A 22,149-nucleotide genomic window follows, 5' to 3' on the forward strand; every position below is an offset into this window, starting at 1 on the left:
TTATGTTAGCATATATGTATAGCAGTTTTCCACTCTCTAGGTCTTTATTCCTTACTTTAGGGACCACGGTCATAAGCACTAGTTTTAGATGCTTATTTTTTCCCTCAGTTTCCTCTTCCACTAATAGACTCAAGGCTCTTCCAAATTTTTATTCTCCTGATCCTTCAGTGCCCTGACAGCAAACTCCAGCTTCTGATATTAGTCTCATAGGCTACAGAGCAGTCCTCAAACTTATTTAGAGGACCAGTTAGGCTCCATTTTCTGGAAAAATTATTTTCACTCCCTCACTCAATCAGAGAAACACTGACATGAACGGGTTGTTGCCTTTCCATCAGATCAGTTTCTACAATCACCATAATATGATAAACTCAGAACACAACATCTCCATTCAGTATGGAATAGTAACATAGGGTACAACTATACTGTGACTTCTTCAATGGTGGTTAAAAGAGGGTAAAAAAAAAAAAAAAAAAAGGGAACACGCTCGTCCAATCTGTACAAGTGTCAGGATTATGTGTCATAATGAACTGATCACACAATCAGGGTCAAACTCCCACTCTCACATACAAGTTCCCCCATCTCTGTGGAAATATACAGCCTTGTAATTCCAGTAGTATATCTCTTCCCCCTTGCCTTAGTGCCTCCAAATATTCTCCTTCCCCTTAAATCTACTCCAGTTAGATCTTTGATTCCCAATGAATCCCACATATCAAACAGTTCCTTTCAAGATCACCAATATACTGTATGTAATTAAGCAAAATACTTAACTGTCACTCCTCATCTTGATCTATAGCAACGTTTTCACACAGTGAAATATCTCCCTTCTCTTTAACATACTTTTGAACTTTCTTCCAGCCCACCATAATCTTTTTTTTTTTTTTTTCCTCCCTCTTATCCATTTGGCCATTCTTTCTCATTCAGCACTGTGGAGTTATCCCCTTTCCCCCAGTTTCTAAGAGGTGTTGCCCAAGGCGCTGTCTTTGGTCCTCTTCTCTTTTCTATCCATACTCACTCACTAAGGTAATATCCTGAAGGCTTGTATCTTTAAAAATATCTATGTGCCAGTCTTAAATTTCTTTCTCCTCCCAAGACCACTTCTGACTTTCAGATGGTTTACTTGACATCTCCATTTGGATGTTTAATATACATCTCTAACTTAACAAGTTCCAAACAAGTTGGATAAATATCTCCAACTTAACAAGTTCCTTCTCTCTAAAGTCACATCCCCTGCAGCTTTTCCCATCCAATTGTGGCAATTTCAACTGTCTGCTTCCTCAAAACAACATATTTTGATTCTCTCTTGATTCCCTACCTTCTCCCCTTAACCACACACCCATTCTGTCAGGAATTCCTGTTAGTTCTACCTTCAGAATGTATCCAATATCTGACAGTTTCTCACCATCTCCACTGTTTCCACCTTAGTCTAAGCTATAATCTTATCTAGGGCTGCTGTAGCCTCCTAACTGGTTCCACTGATTTCATTCTTGTTCCCTACTTGTTTCAGAATGATCCTTTTCAACCTAAGTCAGTACACATAGTATCTTGTAGCAAATACTATAATCTTTCTGAGGAGTACATGGACCATATGAAAAATCTGAGTAAAAGAAGATTCCACCATCCATAGCTTTGCAGATGCCAACCTAACCTCTGGTCCTACTTGTAATCAGGGAGATCAAGACAATAACCTTTGAGGTTTTAGAACTGGATACTAACAGAACTGTGAGTACAATTGGATTAATGCTTTTTCCTAGAAAAGGAAGAGCCAGCCTGTTTTATATGCACAGCAATAATCATTATAGGTAACACTTCTGTAGCACTTACTATGTTTTAGAAATGGTTTTTAGTACACATATTAACTCATCTAATCCATATAAGCATTCTATGAGGATGAGGAACTTGAGGTTCAGAGGGATTAATTAACTTGTCTTAGGTCACATTCAGAGTAAATGATAGTTCTGGGATTAGAACTTGAAAAATCTGCTTTAGTGTTTTTGCTCTTAACCACTATACCATGCCATATAAAGCCTCATAAGAATAGGGTAGCTAATAGAATGTTACCTCACAATTAAAGTGCATCGTTTATATACTAAGAAATTTAGAGAATGGGAGCAAATTAATTAATTCAGTGTTGGAAATGACTGGAGTTAGTGTCCTATACCTAACAAGTTTCACAGTTGGGAAACTAAGACACAGTAGCCAAAACTTCAGAAAGTTGATAAATAAAATCCTAACACCAATATCAGTAAGCACTTAAAGCAACTTAAGATAAATTCAAATGGCAAGAAAGAAGGTCCTTTATAGTGGTATACATGACGTGTGGTAACACGCATTTCCAAGCCGGACAGACATCTGTGGGTGTACCTGTTAAGTCATTCAAACCAAATTAAGGCAGAGAGAGTGGGCAACACCACATTTTACAATGAGGCACTGGCACCAGCTATGATGAGGTTAAAAGTTAATGCTTCAATAAGGCCTTGTTTCCCTAGCTCATTTGCCAATGTTGGACTAGTATTTGCCAGGAAGCAAGCCCTCGTTCAATGTTTCTTTGCAGGTTCCTATCAATCAAAAACTCTATAAAAGCCTGGATAAGACTAAGAAGGCGGACAGGTGGGCCCTGGGTAAGACAATACTCTCCACATGGAATTTTATTACAAACTACTATTTACTGAGCAATCACCATAGCAGGGACTGCCCTTGATACTTCACTTCACTGCATTTAATCCTCACAAGAAACATGCAGAGGACGTTTGATTATCCTTGCTACATGTGAAGAAATGCAGGCTCTTACCCTTAAGCCAAGACCTCACAGCTAGTAAATATTCAAGTTTGGATTGAAACCTAGTTTTTTTATTACACAAAAACTTATGCTCTTTACCACAAAGCTATTGAGAAATAAATGATTGTTGATATTAAGCGTAATTCTTTTGCCTTATTTGTTCAGAATGTTGAGGCAGAGGGGTTGAAATTTCTTTTTAAAGCATCCATTCCATTATCTTCATTGACTACCACTTAGCAATATTTGCATACAACCTTTAAAAATAACCACATATTTTTATCTCTACCCCAGTCCCTTTACTTTCCTCTGTAATATATAAGCTGTGTAGGTTAGATGGATCTGAAAAGGATTTGTAGAATTGAAATACTTCCTGAAATGTCATTGACTTAAGCTACTGAGAACTGCCTTTATATGACTCTTGCTAAAACAGCTGTAGGCTGTGTTCTTTCATGCCATTGATATGTTTCCTAACAGAGTAGAGAACAGGAAGATTGACTGGTCTAGCATAACCAGGGCTTAGGGACAAAGGAGAGTCTTGACCTTTAGGCAGTCTGTGACTTTACACTGACGTCATGCCTCCCACCCAAATGCACCCTGAAAAATACTTTCCCAGGCAAGGTACCGTGGGAAGAAACTAAATTCTGATAGGTGACATTTCGAAGTATCCTGAAAACTATGTAGAAAGAAAATGGCTCCTCAGACAGCTCCGGTGGCTCTGTACAGAGCCGTCACAAAGTGCACGAAAGCCCAAGGCTATGGCAAGCTTATTGTATTGCTTGGAACAATGCCGTGATTGTGTGGGTATCACTCCCTTAGGATTCATATCACAAGCAGGATATGAATGGTTCCCAAGCAGGGTTTGACAGTTGTTTTTGAGCTTTTCAGATCAGAGGCAGAAACAGATATGATCTGCACAGCCTTCTTTTTGCATTCCATTTCCAGATGAGGAGGTTGCCTTTCATGTTACACAACCAATCCCAACAAGTTACCCACACGCCCACCTCATTCACACTTCCCCAGCCCCACCTTGCTAGTCACTGCCATCTTTTCATAACCATTTTCCAAGATACTCAGGATCGTGTCAACACCCTGAAGTCCTGCGAGGCTCCGTGTTGTGTAGCAGAATCACTAACACAAGTATCTGTTATGGATTAACAGAGGAAGAAAGTCGGGCTCCTAGAAATTGTCTTAACAAATTCAAATAATTCTCTGCCTATCCTGGAGGCCATCTCTTCATTTAAATAATATTTGCCTAAAGATGTCCAACAAGCTAGCTAGCTAGATGCCTAGGATACACATTAAGCAATCATAATCCCATTCCTTAGAGAGTTGCAGTCTAATGATGGCTACGCTCTTCACAGAAGCAAACTCAGTAGAATGCAATGATAGTTAAGCAAGAAGTAGAGCCAAGAAGTAGCTACAGGACTAGAAATAACAAGTCAAGAACATGTGTAAAAATATTCCTTCTGCAGGGGCTAAAACAGACAAGAGAGATAAATACTGAATGGGTCTACCAAAAGCAAGGGCTGGCCAAAGGCTGTCTCATTCTATATCCATATGACTTTTATAGCACAGATGTCTACCTCCTAGGCAGTAGGTTGTATCAGGGGAGTGGGCATCTTACAGATATCTTCGTGGTCCTAATACACTAAAAAGAATAATGTTTTGGGCAGCCCCGGTGGCTCAGTGGTTTAGCACCACCTTCAGCCCAGGGCGTGATCCTGGAGACCTGGGATCCAGTCCCAAGTCAGGCTCCCTGCATGGAGCCTGCTTCTCCCTCTGCCTGTGTCTTTACCTCTCTCTCTCTCTTTCTTTCTCTCGTGAATAAATAAAATCTTTTAAAAAATCCCTTGATGTGACACCTTATAAAAAGGTGTCACATCAAGAGATTATCTTGATGAATCCACTTCTTTCTCCCTCTTAAGAATTATGCTGAGTGAAATAAGTCAATCAGAAGGACAAACATTATATGGTCTCATTCATTTGGGGAATATAAAAAATAGTGAAAGGGAATAAAGGGGAAAGGAGAAAAATGAGTGGGAAATATCAGAAAGGGAGATAGAACATGAGAGACTCCTAACCCCGGGAAACGAACAAGGAGTGGTAGAAAGGGAGGTGGGCGGGGGGTGGGTGGGACTGGGTGATGGGCACTGAGGGGGGCACTTGATGGGATGAGCACTGGGTGTTATGCTATATGTTGGCAAATTGAACTCCAATAAAAAAATAAAAATAAATTCAAAAAGAATTTTAACTGAGAAAACTGGAAAGGATTTGTGACTTGGTAGTGGGACAGTTATGGAAGATATCACAGGGAGTATGGCTCTAGTGCTAAAAGTGAGCACAAGAATGAGGCTCATGCAGTTTTTCTGAAGTTCTGAAAGTCTTCTTGAATCCAGAGTTCACCCACTGGGTGAAGTTCCTGGGAAGCCAGGCTGTACTTGGGCTATTGTCCCTGGGTCTTCTGCAGTCAGGGCTCACTTATTGCAAATTTCATATACATATGCTAGTCGGAGTCATTTATGTTCCTTATAATAAAGGAACAGAATATATGGGCCTGAATGAGAATAAAGTGTTCAATAGTCGAATTCATCAATAAAGATTAAATTTTTAAATTTAAAAAAAAAAATTTTTTTTAATTTTTAATTTTTTTTTAATTTTTAAAAGATTTTATTTATTTATTCAGGAGAGACACAGAGAGAGGGAGAGAGAGAGAGGCAGAGAGAGGAGTGGGCTCCATGCAGGGATCCCGACATGGGACTCAATCCTGGGTCTCCAGGATCATGCCCTGGACTGAAGGCGGCGCTAAACTGCTGAGCCACGGGGGCTGCCCAAATTTTTCGATTGATTTTTGTGGAAAACCACACATATATAAATAAAATCAATAACCTCTAATTGAAATTTCTTCTAATCCCACCATTATCTCTCCAAAGCAGACAACATAGAATGATCATCTATATCTTTTTCCATACTTGTAAAACATATATAAAATTATTTATTTATATACATACACGCATAAGGTCTTTTTGGTCTGGTTGTAGACATTGCTTTTTAAAGCATTTATGTTCATAGCATTTATATTCATAACATATTTGTTTTAAGCTCTTTTTTAAAAAAGATTTTATTTATTTATTCATAAGAGACAGAGGCAGAGACACAGGCAGAGGGAGAAGCAGGCTCCATGCAGGGAGCCCGACGTGGGACTCAAACCCAGGACTCCAGGATCACGCCCTGGGCCAAAGGCAGTCACTAAACCACTGAGCCACCCAGGGATCCCATTTAAACTCTTTTCGAGACTATTCAGGGTATTGTTCAACATGGTTAGAGCTTAAAGAAAAACAAACAAAAAACACTGCTAGGAGCGCCTGGGTGGCTCAGTCAGTTGATCATCTGACTCTTGATTTTGGGTCAGGTCATGATCTCAGGGTCATGGGATTGAGCCCTTCATCAGACTCTGTGTTCAGGGCAGAGTCTGCTTGTCTCTCTTCCTTTGCTTGCCCAACCCCAGCACTGTATCTCTAAAATAGATAAAAATGTTAAAAAAGAAAAACCCTAAATTTTAATTCCAACTTTGTCACTGGTTCTCTAAAACAAACAAAAACCCAGAATCTTAAACATGGAGAACAAATAGTTGGTTGCCAGGAGATGGGTAGAGTGATAGGTGAAATAGGTGAAGGGGATTAGGAAGTAATTTCATAACTTCTAGTTATAAAATAAGTCACAGAGATGCTTTGAAGTACAGCATAAGGAATATTGTCAATAATGTTGTAATGTTGTAGGGTGACGGATGACGACTACACTACTGTTGTGAGCACTGAGTAATGTATAGAATCGTTGAATTCTACGTTGCATACATGAAACTATTATAACATTGTATGTCAACTATGCTTCAATAATAAATTTTTAAAAAGATTGTATAAAAATCAATTCAGTTCCTCCTGAATTAGGGTCCTGATCTTTTAATCAAAGACAAAAGGCAATAAAATAGCCCTGTGCTCGATGCTGTGCTAAGTAAATTTTAACATTTTCATCCTTGTCCGTGGGCGCCAACACAGCAGAAAAACAACAATGAAGAATAACCTGAGAGTGATAACAAAACAGCATGCTCAGAAGAGCGTGGTTAGAAAGTTATACCCCTCACTTACCTCATGGAAAGAGACAGAGAGAAATACTTAACCCGGAAGAGGGTCATAGCATTATAAATTGTAAGTAGTTCGAGAACTCTTTCTGGGTACTTGCAATGAATCCACATGTGACTTAGGCAAATTGCTTATTATCTTAGAACTAAGTCATGTAAGAAATTCAATTCACTAAATTTTGTGAACTACCCATCCCTCCGTGTTAGGTAATAGGTATTGAGAAAAAAAGGGTTTAAGACAGAATTTCTGCCTTAGATAGCTTGTAACCCCAGTAATGGTGGGAAAGGTGACAGAGCTGTGAACTATAATGCATAATAAAATACAACCACTACCCTCAAGGCCATAGTGAAAATGGGAAGCTCCAAAGGAGGAGGTCTTGCTGGGAGCCCTGGAGTTGGGAAAGGCTGGCAGATGTTTCTATTGGGACGGAATAGAGTTTGGAAGTCATTTACCAGAGTAGAGAGCTGGGCAGAGTCTCCAAGGACCCTTCCAGCTCTGACTCTAAGCTCAGAAGACAGTGACAGAAGTTATATATGTTTCTCCATCTCTACATACACAGAATCAGAATACAGGTGTATGGGTAGCTTCTTAAGTTAGGTCCAAAATCTACTAAGACAAGCTCTGCTCACCCATTATAGTCCAGCAGTCTTCCTTATCCATGGGGGGATACATTCTAAGACCCCCAGGGAATGCCTGAAACCAGATAATACCAAACCCGGTATACACAATAGAGTTTTCTTCCCCCCATATATAATACTTATGACAAAGTTGAACTTTTAAATTAGGCCCAGTAAGAGATGAACAACAATAAAAATAAAATAGAGCAATTATAACAATATACAATAAAAGTTATGTAATGTGGTCTGTCTCAAAATATCGTATCAGACTGTACTCACACTTCTTGTGATGACAGGAGATGAAAAAATACCTACATGTTGTGATAAAGTAAGGTGAGCGACCTATGACCTGTGAGATAGTGTTAGGCTACTATTGACCCTCTGGCGATATGTCCGAAGGGGGATTATCTGCTTCTGGACCATGGTTGTCTACAAGTAACTGAAACCACAGATAAGGGGGGGGACTACTATATGTCAATCCCCTCCCCATGTCCTCCTACCCATTTATCTATAAACCAGAATCATGACTATTTGAGACAAGGATAAGGTTAGCTCCTTTTAGGTTCTATGCAACTCCCACTGCATTTTATTGTCTCTCATATGAATGGAGAAGAGAAGCAACAGAGACAGTGTCTGGTTTTTGAGGACACAGATCGTAGACTAGGCTTTGAGTGACAGCTTCATCATTTACTACCTACTTACCTTTGACCAAGTTATCTAACTATGGTGAGCTTTAGTTTTATATCAAAGTGAGAAAAAATTAAAAAGCATAGGACTATTAATATATGTGTGTGTATAAACATACACATACACATATGTTTATGTTTTTAGTTTCTGGAATGTAAATGAGGTACCAATAAATGATGAAAACTGTGATGATGGTGGTGCTGGTGATGACAGCCCCAATTCCTTCATGCACTCTCATATTTCTCCACAATCCTCAGGAAAGCAGGGATAGATAGATCTCAGCGAGCATAGCCAATGGTCCCTCTACCTTATCTGCTTCCAGTCTTTGCTGACTTTTACCAATCACATCTAGATTTTGATCCAAACCTACCTGCAGTTAACTCCTGATTATTATACTTTGTGTCTTCACCTCCATTTCTCAGCCCTGAGTCTATTTTCCACTAGCCCTGCTGCATAGGGTTCCTTCTGGGTTTCTGTTAGTCAATTCAGGCTTCTATCCTAAGCTCTCTCTCCTTATGGATCTCTGACTTACCCAAGATCGTTTTTAATTTAGCTTCAGTTCTTCCTCTTGGACACCTTCCTGACCAACACTCATTCACGTGTGCTTCTGTTCTGGTGGTTTCTTTACCAACTGCTCTTGGTTTGTGAAATCAGGCTTTAAGACCTTATATTTACATAGTATTCCCTTCAAGACCTCTAGTAGTAGTAACTGTGGAAGTGGAAATCTAAGGCTTAGCCTTTTAAATTCTCACTATAATTATCTCCCTCTAGCACTTTACATCATTGTCTCCATAGAAGAAGTTGTTAACAATCTCACAGGAAAGGCAAAATTTTTATCACAGTGCTGAACCAGTACATAGAACCTCCACAGCGATTGGACTACCCAGCCATCTAAACTTAAATGTCAATTTTATATTTTAGAGATGCAGAAAACATTAATTATCCTATTATGTTATTGGGCATAAAAAGTTTTCAAATTGATACCTATCTTCTATTATATATATATATATACACACACACACACAATATATGCATATATGTGTGCATATGTTACATGTAGTCTGATAATTTGATACTATATACATTTATCATCTGTATTATAGTCTATCAATATTATACATTCATTTCACTATTTTCAAACCCATGGATCAATAACAAAAAAACTAGAACAAGTTTTTTAGAAAAATTTTTATATAAATTCACTTAAAAAAGTTAAAAAGCAAACATGCACTTACAGGAAAACCACATCAAGATAGTGTCCGAATGAACTTTCAAACAAACTTGTATTTTCATGCTGATGACTGTGCTTGGGAAGCACAGCGTCAGTAAAGCAGAAAGCCAGGGAAGTGTGTGGTTCACTTCTAGGCTGGTGGCAAAGAGGACTACATTTGGTTTTTAGCTTATCTTCCTTTCACTGAACCCCACCCCGGAGTCCATCATCATACTTGCAAATTTTCTTGCCAAGACGTTTTTTTCCCCCTCAATACCAAAAAATTTGTTAGGAATTGGCACATACAGTTTTAACTACCAAGATAAGAATCATACTAAGATGCCAGGAGAAGAAAAGAGAACTTTAGATACTTTCTCTGGGCAGGAAGAACTTGGCCTGGTTCTCCTTATTGGGCCTGGTTCATAGAATTCTCTCTCAACTCTTTGAAAATATCTATTGAGAAATGGGTGTGTGGGAAAACAGATACCAAACTAGGCGTGTATCTGGCTCAGGCTTGTGATTCACCAAGATAAGCCTGTACCTTCATTTCTGCCCCGGACAAGCCTTGTTCCAGATATGGTTGAAAGGGTTTACATTGTGTAATTAATGCAAATCTACACTCACTTATGCAGTAAGAACCATCAGTGAAACACAATCTGGGCGCAGAAAGGAGAAACTATTTTAATACCTTATGTAATTACTCTATTGAAATTATAATCATTTTCCTAATGAAAAATAAATACCACTACTGACTCTTACTAACATCACTTGTTTGTTTCATCAGCCAAGGTTTCCTGTACAAGAGCTAACAGTGAAAATCTCAGTCTCATGTGAATCTTTTTAATAACACTTTACTGAGAGAGAATTCACATACCATAAAATTCACACTGTTAGAGTGTAAAACTAAGCATTTTTTGGTATATTCACAGAGTAGTGCAACAATCACCTCTAACTTCAGAATATTTTCATCACTACAAAAAGAAACCCCATACCTACTAGAATGACATTTCTTCTTTCCTCAAGCCCTTCACAACCAATAGTCTAGTCTACTTTCTACTTTTTTAAGATTTTATTATTGTAGGTATTTCAGATACATAAAATAATAAAGTCAGTCTTTTGTGCCTGGCTTATTTCATGTAACATAGTGCTTTCAAGGTTCATACCTATGTTTCCGTATTTCATCCTTTTTTATGGCTGAATATTCTGTTTTATGAATATACCACTGTGGTTTATCCATTTCATCAGTTGATATGAATTTGATATAAAATTGTTTCCCAATTACATGACTATAATGAATAATGCTGATAACAATTATGTATAGGTTTTTGTGTGGACCTATACTGTCGATTCTCTTGATTATATAACTAAAAATTGTGGTATTTCTCAGTCATATGGCAACTATAGGTTTAACATTTTGAGGAACTGCTGAGCTTATCTTTTCCAAAATGGCTGAACCATTTTATGATCCCATCAAGAGGGGAGGGAAGGGGTTTAATTTCTCTAAACCTTCATCAATACTTGTTATTAAGTTTTAGTCATCATTGCATTTATGAAGTAGTATCTCAGTGCATTTTTCAAATCATTTTTTTTGTAAATTGTGATAAAATATACATAACATCGAATTTACCATTTTAAGTGTGTAGTTCACTGGACATTATGTTTTGTACAACCATCACCACCATCCATCCCCAGACAACCGTTCAGTTTGCAAAACTAAAACTCTGTATTCATTAAACAATGACTCCCCAATCCCCTCAGTCTCTGGCAATCACATTATACTTTTTATCTTTATAAGTTTGAGTTCTACAGCTGGTGTGTGTGTGTGTGTGTGTGTGTGTGGTTACTATGGGGATTACATTTAATATCCTAAAGTTATAAGACTTTAATATCAGGGGATCCCTGGGTGGCTCAGTGGTTTAGCACCTGCCTTTGGCCCAGGGCGTGATCCTGGAGTCCCGGGATCGAGTCCCACATTGGGCCCCTGCATGGAGCCTGCTTCTCCCTCTGCCTGTGTCTTTGCCTCTCATGAATAAATAAATAAATAAATCTTAAAAAAAGACTTTAATATCAGTTTATACCATCTTAGTGTCAATATGAAAAAACTCTGCTCCTATACAGCTATCTCCTGACTCCTTTCATTGATGTAACAAAATTACATCTGTATGACTAAGACTAATAATGTGTTTTTTTATGCATTAGTCTCTTAAACTATGTGGAAAACAAAAAGTGGACTTACAAACAAAAGATTACAATAAAACCAACTTTTATAATCTTAGTCCATCCTGGCTGCTGTAACAAAATACCACTGATTGGGTACTTGTAAATAAAATGAATTTATTTCTCACAGTTCTGGAGGCTAGAAATCTAAGATCAAGGTGCCAGGATGGTCAGGTCCTGATAAAGGCTTTATTCCTGGGTCATATCTAGTATCTTCTTACTGTGTCCTCACATGGTGGAAAGAGCAAGGGATCTCTCTCATCCCTCTTTTATAATCTCATTCATGAGGGCTTTGCCCTGATGACCTAGTATCTCCCATAGGCCTTATCTCCTAACAACATCATATTGGGCATTAGGATTTCAACATTTGAACTGGGGAGATGGGCACAAGCATTCAAGCCATAGCATAGTTAGTTGTTCATCTATTTACTTTGGCCAGACCTTTATTTCTTCCTAGGGCTTCAAGTTATTGTCTAGCGTCCTTACATTTCAATCTGAAGAACTCCCTTTGGAACTTCTTCTTATAGGGCAGGTCTAGTGGTAATAAACTGCCTCAGCTTTTGCTTATCTGGAAATGTCTTAATTTCTCCCTCATTTTTGAAGGACAGTTTTGCTTTATACAGAATTCTTGGCTAATGATATTTTCCCTTCAGCTCTTTGAATATGACAACCCATTTTCTTCTACCCTCCAAGTCTTCCGATGAGAAATCTGACATTCTTATTGGGAATCACTTTATGTGGCAAGTAGCTTCTCTCTTGCTGATTCAAAATTCTCTTTGTCTTTCAACAGTTTGATTATAATGTGCCTTGGTATGAGTCCCTTTGAGTTAATCATGCTTGGAGTTTGTTTTACCTCTTCTATGTCTGTATCAATGTATTTCATCAAATTTGGGGAGTTTTCCACAATTATTTCTTCAAATAATTGTTTTGTCCTTCTCTCTTTTCTCCTCTTGGGACTTTAAAAATACATATGTTGGTCTGGTGTATGGTATTCCACAGATCCCTCAGGCTCTGTTCACTTTATTTCTTCTGCATATTCAAATATGTTTTTGAATCTCTCTAGTGATTTTTCATTTCAGTTTTGAACTTTTTCAGCTCCAGAATTTCTTTTTTTAAATGTTTTCTCTCTTTTTAGTTGATTTTCTGATTTCTTCATACATAATTTTATTGACTTTCTCCATGTTTTCTTTTAGGTCTTCAAGCATCTTTAAAGCAGTTGTGTTAAATTCCTTGCCTCCTAATTCTACCATTTGTTTTTTTCTTAGGGCAGTTTCTGTTGATTTTTTTTTCCCTTTAAATGAGCCATGCTTTATTTCTTTGTATAGCTTGTGATTTTTTGTTGTTGTTGAAAACTAGACATTTGCATTTTATAACATGGTAACTAGAGATCCATTTTTCCCCTTCCCCAGGGTTTACCATTTTGTTTTTGTGTTTGCTTATTGTTGTAGAGTGGTTGTGCCATGGACCAGTTTGATGTATAAACTTAAGGTCTTCTCAGGTCTTCTCTGAGACCATACCTTTCCTTAGGCAAGCATGGTGACTTTCTAAATTCCCTCATATATGTGGTTGCTTTTGAATGTCTTAATCCTTAAATATCAGGAACACAAAAGAAGAAAAAGAGAAAGATGAAGGGAGAAACAAACACACCAATTCTTTATATCCCCTATAATTTCACTATAGCTGAAGGAGGGACCCTTAACAATGGCTGCCCAACACTCTTATCTGCACCCCCATAGCCAGAAGCAAATGTTTAGTGATAAGAACACAAATCTTCAATATTTAGAGGACAAAGTCCTTATTGCCCACCCAGGCTCCATAACCTGTGGACAAGCTGCTCCAGAAACATGTGCATAAGTTGCCTACCATACACCTGGGAATGGGAGACATATGGTCACTACCATGTTAAGAGCTGCAAATGACCAAAATTAATGACAGGTTATTATTCAAGTTTTCTCCTAGAAATTGCAAGACTTCAGTAGATTACAGAGTTCCAAAATAGTTATATCAGTCAGATTGTGCCAATACAATTATTTTCTAGGTGGGGAGACTCATTTCTGGTGCCTCCTACTTAGCAGTCTTCCCAGAACCTTCCTTCAATGTGGCTTTGATTTTTATTTGCCTAATAACTAATGATATTGAGCACCATTATATTTGATCTTTAGTTAGTCTTTACTGAAAGTGAAATACTGAAGTCTTCAGAAATTATGTCTGAATGATAACTTTTCTTTCAGCTCTATTAGTTTTTGTTTCATGTCTTTTGAGGCTCTGTTGTTAGGTCATATATTTTTATATTTGTGATTATTCCCAAATGGATTGACACTTTCTTTATAGTAAAATGTCTTTTTGTCTCAACTAATTTTTTGTCTTAGATTTTATTTTGTCCTATCTTAATTAGCCTCTCCAGCTCTTTTTGCATTGTATATCTTTTTTCCTTTTAAACCCATTTGTATCTTTGAATCTCAAGTGTGATTCTTATAGGTAGCATGTAGTTAAGTAATGTGTTTTTACTCATTCTTCCTATCTCTGATTTGTAATTACAATGTTTAAAGTAATTATATTTCATATAATTACTTTTAAGGAAGGATTTACAGACATTTTTGTATTTTCTATATCTCATATATATTTTTATTTCTTCATTAGTACCTACTTTTATGTTAAATAGTGCTTTTGAGTATACTTTATAATGTATCTCCATGTGGATCTTATCAAGTGTATCCTACTTGGAGTTCATTGAGCTTCTTGGATGTGCAGATTAATGTTTTTCATCTAATTTTGGAAAGTTTTCAGTTCAAAACACTGGTGAGAACCTCCAGTGAATTTTTTTCTTTCACTTATTGTACACCTTTCAACTGCTGAATTTTTTAAAAAATAATTTCTTTTTTAATTCTCCCTTGGCAAGGTGTCCTTCTCATACTCTTCTACTTTTATTTAGTTATATAGACATGACTTTCTTTAGTTCTCTGAACTTTGGGGAGCTCCAAACTAGTTTTGCCTTTTCCTGTGAATCTTAGGCTACTATTTTCATGGCTATCATGATTTCAAGGCTGTTGTCTTTCAAGATTACCGTGGAACTAGGAAAAGAGCTATTAAAATAGGACATGTTAAAATTCCAGAAAGCTCACTGTATTTACCAAGATTCAATGGGTTTCTTGGATAAGCTCTCTGTAGATTATTCCAAGACTTTTGTTAATTTCCAGAGTTCTGAAAAATTTGATTTTGATAATTTTTGGAATCATATTCCTTTTATGGGGCAGTGAATTTTTGTAGGTCTTTACTCCACCATTCTGGAAGTCTGATCACCTTCACTTGAATTTTGATAAGATCACAGCCTTCATTAACTTGATGCGAAATATCACCCATGCTTAATCCCGCATATGGCTAGGTAAAACCTTGAATATTGTTTTTTTGTACTTTAAGTTACAGCATCCTTTCCTAAGCCTTGTCATATTTAGGGGTCAAAAAGATAAAGAAATCCCCATTTGAGTTTGCACAAGTCTGTCCCATGTTTTCCAGTATTATACCATTTGTTTCTGTCCTAATAGTAGCTCCACAATTTCTTTGTAGATTGGCAGCAAGCAGGTTGGTACTGAAGCACTGGAGAATGTGTCTTGAAATCAAGTCTACATAGCTATGACACTTTTTTTTTTTATTTATATAGAATGTTTATTTGGGGTGACGTAAGAGAGGCTTTGACCAGAAGCTGTACTTATATTGAAAATTTATTTTACTGAGGATGCCTTTTTATTGAAGGCCTTTATATGAGTGCAATTGATGATTTCCCAGGAACCACCCATTGGCATAGCTACTGCCTCTATTTACCCACATTATTACTATAAGGATGAAAGAGAGAGCAAGGCCTATTTTATAATAATAAAGCTACCCAAAATATAGTGTAGCTGGAGACTGTAATTATGTAATGGCTTTTGCAGCTCCCATAAATATAACAACTGAAACTAGACATTCACTGTTGCAAGGGGCATGGCCTACCTGGAGACTATGCTGCATTCATTATATAGACTGTTTCTGAGTTAGAGCAGCCATCCAAGGACCCATCACTTTTGTGCTGAGTTCTTAATGGGCATTGTTAGCACATGATTTCCTAAAGATAATCTCGATTGACATTACTCTATCAACAGCTGAACAGACTGCCTTCAAAAGTACATGAATAAACATGGTCAATCAGTAAAACATTAACTTTTTCTTTCATGTATTATCATGTATTCAGAAAATGAAAGAACTTATAAAACATGAAAATACAGTGAGCAAGATGAGGGGATCCTAAAGATGGACACAAAGTCTTCTCATCTTTTATCCCATCATTCCCAAGGATTCTGATGTTCTGTGAGAAATTGGTGTGGCCCTGTGATCACTCCTAAGAAACCAGCATGACTGAATTGTGTAACTTGGCTGAGGAAAGTCCTACAGTGCTTAAGCTAGGTTAAGTGTTTTGGTGATCAGTTAAGTGGTTCAATTGTTCCTTTAATTTACATTCAATGCAGTAATAGATCTTTCGAGTTGAATATTACGGAGGGGTCGAAAAATTATTTTGAGGGTTAATAGTTCAATACTGCTTTACTTGGAGCTTTCAGATTTCCATTAGAAAATGATTTCCTTGAATAAATCTTTTCTGATTACAGCCAGCTACTCTGATTTGTTAATAATTGTCAACCTCAACACTGTTAGTTTATATGACTCTTTTGCCCTTGTTTCTTATTGAATCTATGTCAGATCTGTATCTAAATGTCTGTGTTCTCAATAATATGGTGAAGTACATGATAAAAGGGGCCAGATTTGCTCAGTATCCACTTTAAGGATTCAAGACAGTGTTGTGCTTTTATTGAGTCCCTAGAACAAGTCATTGACCCAATCACATTGAATTTTCACTGTGCTCTGTCATTTCAAAAACATTTTCATCTCCACCATTTGCCTTGATTAGATTCCAAGTGATCCCAATATTGCAGAGAACCTTAGCTAATTGTATAAATTACTAAGATTATTGGCATCCTTTACTTTGCCTTCTGAGAGACATCCAAATTACTCCCTTTTGGTTATTGGTCCTAGTGGTTTAACTGGGAAAGGATCTTATCTAAGTCTCTAAAGAAGGCATATGACCCAGGGATATCCAATTAATGTAGTCTATCCTCTGGCCACAGTAAAAAAAAAAAGCTCAGGGATAGTATTTAACAATAATGACCGTTAAAACTTAAAATGTGCTTGGCACATATGGCATAAACTCCCAACAAGCTCAAAAAGTAAAAATTATTATTATATTCAATTTGCAGATGTGGAAACTGAAGCACAGTGGGTCAATTTCCTTCCAGATGTCAAGTCTGACCTGGTACTGAGAGTCTAGTCCTTTGCTAGAATCACTGGAAAGAAAGTACTGCAAAGGTAAATTGAAGCAGGAGCTGCTTGACACCATTATGTAGAAATACTTGCCTCGGGGCACCTCGGTGGCTCAGCGGTTGAGTTTCTGCCTTTGGCTCAGGACATGATCCCAGGATCCTGGGCTGGAGTCCCGTGTTGGCTCCCTACTCGGTGGGAAGCCTGCTGCTTTCTCTCTCCTCCCTGCTTGTGCTCTCTCTCTCCTCGCTCTCTATCACATAAATAAATAAAATCTTTTTTAAAAACCAACCAGCCAAATAAAAAACCAGCTGCCTGAAGAAAAGTCTTGATAGAGGAAAGCAAAGGAAAGAATAGACCAAGTTCCAATGATATTGATGGAGGCCTTGACTCTTAGTTTCAGAAGCCTTTAACCTGGGACTTGACAGTTGTGTTAGCTAATAAATTTCCCTTTTCTTTGTAACTTGATTTCTGCTAGATTCTTCTCACAACCCAAATGTACTCGCTAATAAAACCAAGAAATGGCAAGCCCAAAGCCTAAAGAAAACTAAGAAATTTTAAATTAAATGTGCACAAACAGCTATCACTCAGAAGAATCATCACAGAACTAGTAAGTGTGGGAAGAAAATTATATATATATATGTATATATATAATTTTATATGTATGGAAGTGTGGGAAGAATATATATTACACACACATATATATGTACACATATATATAAAGAGATATTCGATATATATATTCGATATATATTTTAATTCTATAAATATTTCTTTAGGCAAAGGGACTGGGACCTGGGAGATGCATGGTCTATCTTATGAATTAGGTAGAAAAAACTTAAACCTTGTTAGGAGCTAGAGAGGGGATGATTCTTAGCAATCAAAAAAAGCCACATTCTTTGAAAGGAAAAAATTTTTTTAAGATTTTATGTATTATTAATGAGAGACACAGAGAGAGAGAGGCCAAGACAAGGCAGAGGGAGAAGCAGGCTCCATGCAGGGAGCCCGACGTGGGACTTGATCTCGGGACTCCAGGGTCACGCCCTGGGCTGAAGGCATGTTAAACCACTGAGCCACCGAGGGATCCCCTGAAAGGAAAATTTAAAAAAAGAAAACCTAGTGGATCGATATGAAATACCAAGTTAGAATAGAACACAACGACACTGCAGTCCAATAGGAAAGCTTTGTGCAAAACGGGTGCATGCTAAGGGCAGAGGTATGGGAAAAGATTCTTTTTTTTTTTTTTTCCCCTTTATGATGTGTAAGTCTCTAAAAATGAGTAGTAAATTGTCGGAGAGTTTTCTGAGTAGAAATAAACGTTCTGAGTTGGATGTGCAACATGGGATACTGTATTTTGATCCTTGGTGTAAAGGATAGATTCCTGTCCACAAAGACCCTATCATAAAAATATGAACTCCTTGCTGCTTTAACCTCGATGATCTCTGTCCACCCTCCAGGAGGGCAAAGGGTGCCCAACCAATAATAGAAGTAGCCAGAAACAATCTTAATATTATCAGGGCATCATTCCCTCCTGCTGCCCAGCAATGTCCCTTGGTACCTGCTACCTGAAAGTGCCCCTCTTATAATCTGCCTTTCCGATATGCTTGTGCTGCCAAAGACAGTGCCCTTAAAGGCACTTAAGGGGCTTGAGGGCTATATGATTACAGAATCAGTTTCATATTTGAAGGATTCCTATCTACCATTATGACAGTGTTTGAGGAGGGGGGATATACCCAATATAATTGCTTTTATGAAAACTAGAGAAAGGCCGCCTCCTCCCCTTTCTCGCCCGATCCTAAGCAATTTGTGCAGTATTAATGCCTGCAACCTGCTTTCTGATTTCATTTATCACTTCTTTTTTTCCCTTTCTGATTGGACAATTTTATCTAGACTAGTTATAACAGCCAGCACAGCATCGGGTCCTCTAATTTATGTGTTAATGTGGTGCTCTGGAAGCTTGATGTTAAAATGATGAATATCACCTGGGAAGAAGATTGGACGAGAGCAAAAGAACTGGCAAGTTGCCTTGTGGAAATAGCTTTCGACTTTATCAAACCATGGGGTAACATGTCAGATTATATTACGTATAATTAATTATTAATGCAGGCCGGGCCTTAGTTTGAAAAGCACAAACATGCACTTCGAATAATTTCCTTCCCATGGAAAATCTGTTGTGTCCCTCAAATTGAGCAGCAAAATACCCCTCACAAAATACCTTAAAGCTTTCGTTTCTCCAGATTTAGCATGCATCTGAGACAAGAAAGCTTTCACAAGCCTCCTTGCCATGGACAAAACAGAGATGTGTTTTTGCTTAATTAAAATTCTTTTTTGGCAACAGATGTCCTTGCAAAAATAGCTCAGAGCTCGGTGAAGCATTTTTATAGGCTGGAGTTCAGCGACTAGGAGCCCGTCATCTGCCTTCTCCGCTCTGAGAGCAACACAAGAGACCAGGTGGCTGGTCACAGTTTGAAAAGTGAACAAATGTATTTATTCACTCTGAGCAATTTGCAACCCACTGGGAGAGCAGGAGCCCTCTCCCAGCCCTTAGCTCCTGAGAACTAGGACTGTGGGAGAAAGGGGCTGTTTAATTGCTTGCACAGTCTCTCTCACTAAAGCAATTAGCACCCAGAGGAAAGTCCGGGAGAAGAACACAGCCAGGCCTCACACCCATATGGTGGCCTGAAATCAGCCTGCCTGCTGTCCAGGCACACGGATGATTCAATCAGCGATGCAGCCACAGGCCCCAGAGCTCTCCTTCCTAGTTTCTGCTGGGGAAATCTTGTCTTCCTATTCCTGAGCTTCGGATAGGCTGACGAACTAGTGTATAGTGGGTAGCAGCTCCTCAGCTTCACACCTAGTTAACTCTACTTGGAAAAAGAAAAAAAAAAAAATTAAGCTTGAAAACTAAAAAAAGACCACCTAGATCTGTGCTCAGGACTAAACGATTGCTGCCTGGCAGGTGAGAAGTCAGACCAACAGTGGTCAGCTGGCCAAGTGTCTGAATGGAATCAGAACCTGGGTCTTAAATAAATCAGAAAGAGGACATAGACTTTTAAAAATAAAAAAGAGACACTTGCTAAGGATTCTGTGGTTAGGACACAAAGCTGCTATGCATAACAACATCCACTGGAAATTATGTGAATCAGTTTTGTGTACATTTGGTTTTTAACCTAGTTGCAAGGCTAGGTTAGAGCAGAGGCATACTGCTTATTTTTAGTATGTCCTATCAGAGACCCAACCAGATAATTCAATAGAGAACAACTCATACATTAACCAACTTCATTACATAAAGTTATATTTCATGTTGGTAAATTTTACTGATAACTGAAACTTTTCCTAAAGATTTAGGGATTTCTAAAAATATTTAACCACTTCTGTTGGAAATTATTCTGAAATGTATTATACACGTCTCTGTATTGTCACCCAAGATCCAGAGAACAATTATCATCCACAAAGGGACAGATTAATTATTCTTTCTTTTGTACAAACTGTATAAATTTATGTTATCTTTGTGGTTAAGCTACTTATTTTTCATTTTTAAAGAATATAATAAAAAAAATTACTTCCTCGAATGGGGAACAGCACTGGCACCATGTGTTCCAAAAGACTGATGAGGTGGGTGGGGTTACTGAGCAGTGTTATTCATACTTTAACAGCTACTTAGGGATCACTTACTCTGTCAGATACTATTCCAAGGGCTGGGGATTCAACAGTGAACACATAAACAGTGAATACATAAAGTTCTGGGCACCGGGAAGCTTGCATTTTAATAAGGCAGATAGCTAATACAACATTAAATTCATATGCAATACAACATCAGAGCCAAGTGCTACAAAGAAAAATAAAGAGGATGAGAGAGAGATACAGTGGTCAGGGAAGGCATCCCTAGTTAGGTGACATTCGAACAATGATCTGATTGAAATAAAGGAGAAGCCATGTAGGTATGTAGGAGAGGAGAACTCCAGATGGAAGGAGTATTGATAGGGAAACAAATGTCCATGATGCTTCTACATGTCTTGTGACAACTTTGTTGGAAAGGATTTTCAAGGACATTTGTATAGCAAACAGCCTTGGAAGCTAGAGATAGTGTCTCCCTCTGGGGCAAAGGGCAAACTTATTTACAGACTAGGACAATAAAGATCATCTCTCCCTATTGGACAAAGGTTGGGCAGGTTTGCCAGTAGCTACTTTTAAAGATGGGGGTTTTCTGAGCTCAAAGTCTTGAAGCTGGGACACAGACAATTATGCATACACTACTCAGGTTTACCTTTGCAACAACCCCAAGGAACATGGAGGACAAGAAAAACTAATGCAAATAAAAAGCTCATAGTGCCTGCAGTGCCAGGAATAACAAATTGTCTGGATCCTTTTGGGTGCACTGTGAGGGGGGAAAAAAGTATTGAAGAAAGAGGAAATAATCAACTGGGTCAAAGGTTGAGTATGAGTTAATGAGGATTGAGGACTGATGAGTTGATTTGACAATGTGGGTATCACATTGCCAAATAAGAAAGTTTTTCTGCACAAAATCTTTACTGTAGTAGGTTATAGAGAGAATGAAATGAGATAAAGTGGAAATAGTAAATATAGAAAATCCCTTCAAGAAGTTTTGCTGTAAACCAGAGTAGAGAAAAGGAGAAAAGGCTGGAAGAAAATATGGGAGACAAAAAAGAGATTTTTGTTTTTCTTCTTTTTTAAATATAAGAATAGTATAATATGTTTGTATGCTAGGAAATTATCTAGTAGACAGTGAAAAATTAATGACATAAGAGAGAGCTAGCATCATTGCAGGAACAGTCTGAAGCAGAAAGGGAAGGGTTTCACCACGCCAGGTGCAACATTGGCCTGACACCAGAGTATGGGCAACTGATTTAATAACAAGAAAGACGACAGCATTTAAGGCACAGGTGCAAGTCATGTACTAAATTTGACTAAATTTGTGATGGAGAATATAGAAGCTTTCTTCTGATTGCTTCTGTTTACTCAGTGAGGGGACCCTTGCGGGGCTTAGCAGTTTAGCACCTGCCTTTGGCCCAGGGTGCAATCCTGGAGTCCCGGGATCGAGTCCCGTGTTGGGCTCCCGGCATGGAGCCTGCTTCTCCCTCTGCCTGTGTCTCTGCCTTTCTCTCTATGTCTACCATGAATAAATAAAATATTTATATATAT

The 22,149-nt window shown here is 38.0% G+C and overlaps 2 long non-coding RNA genes across 5 annotated transcripts in view; one reads left to right on the top strand and one right to left on the bottom strand.

The window, feature by feature from the left end:
* Window positions 1-9,586, bottom strand: part of LOC112649333 (uncharacterized) — a 46,284-nt gene extending 36,698 nt beyond the window's left edge. The window contains exon 1 of the long non-coding RNA XR_003129545.3: window positions 9,452-9,586. This is a non-coding gene — a long non-coding RNA (uncharacterized LOC112649333). The remainder of the gene's footprint in view (window positions 1-9,451) is intronic.
* The window catches only part of LOC118351516 (uncharacterized), a 194,046-nt gene that overhangs the window by 112,132 nt on the left and 59,765 nt on the right, over window positions 1-22,149 (top strand). The window contains exons 4-5 of one of the 4 annotated variants that reach the window (XR_004807064.2): window positions 16,926-17,034; window positions 18,877-21,925. This is a non-coding gene — a long non-coding RNA (uncharacterized LOC118351516). Of the gene's footprint in view, window positions 1-2,551; window positions 2,877-16,925; window positions 17,035-17,464; window positions 17,780-18,876; window positions 21,926-22,149 lie in introns of those variants that run through there. The other 3 variants (XR_007403896.1, XR_007403897.1, XR_004807065.2) reach the window with 3 other exon arrangements.

This window comes from Canis lupus, chromosome 19, assembly GCF_003254725.2.
Source record: "Canis lupus dingo isolate Sandy chromosome 19, ASM325472v2, whole genome shotgun sequence".
NCBI lineage: Eukaryota > Metazoa > Chordata > Mammalia > Carnivora > Canidae > Canis > Canis lupus.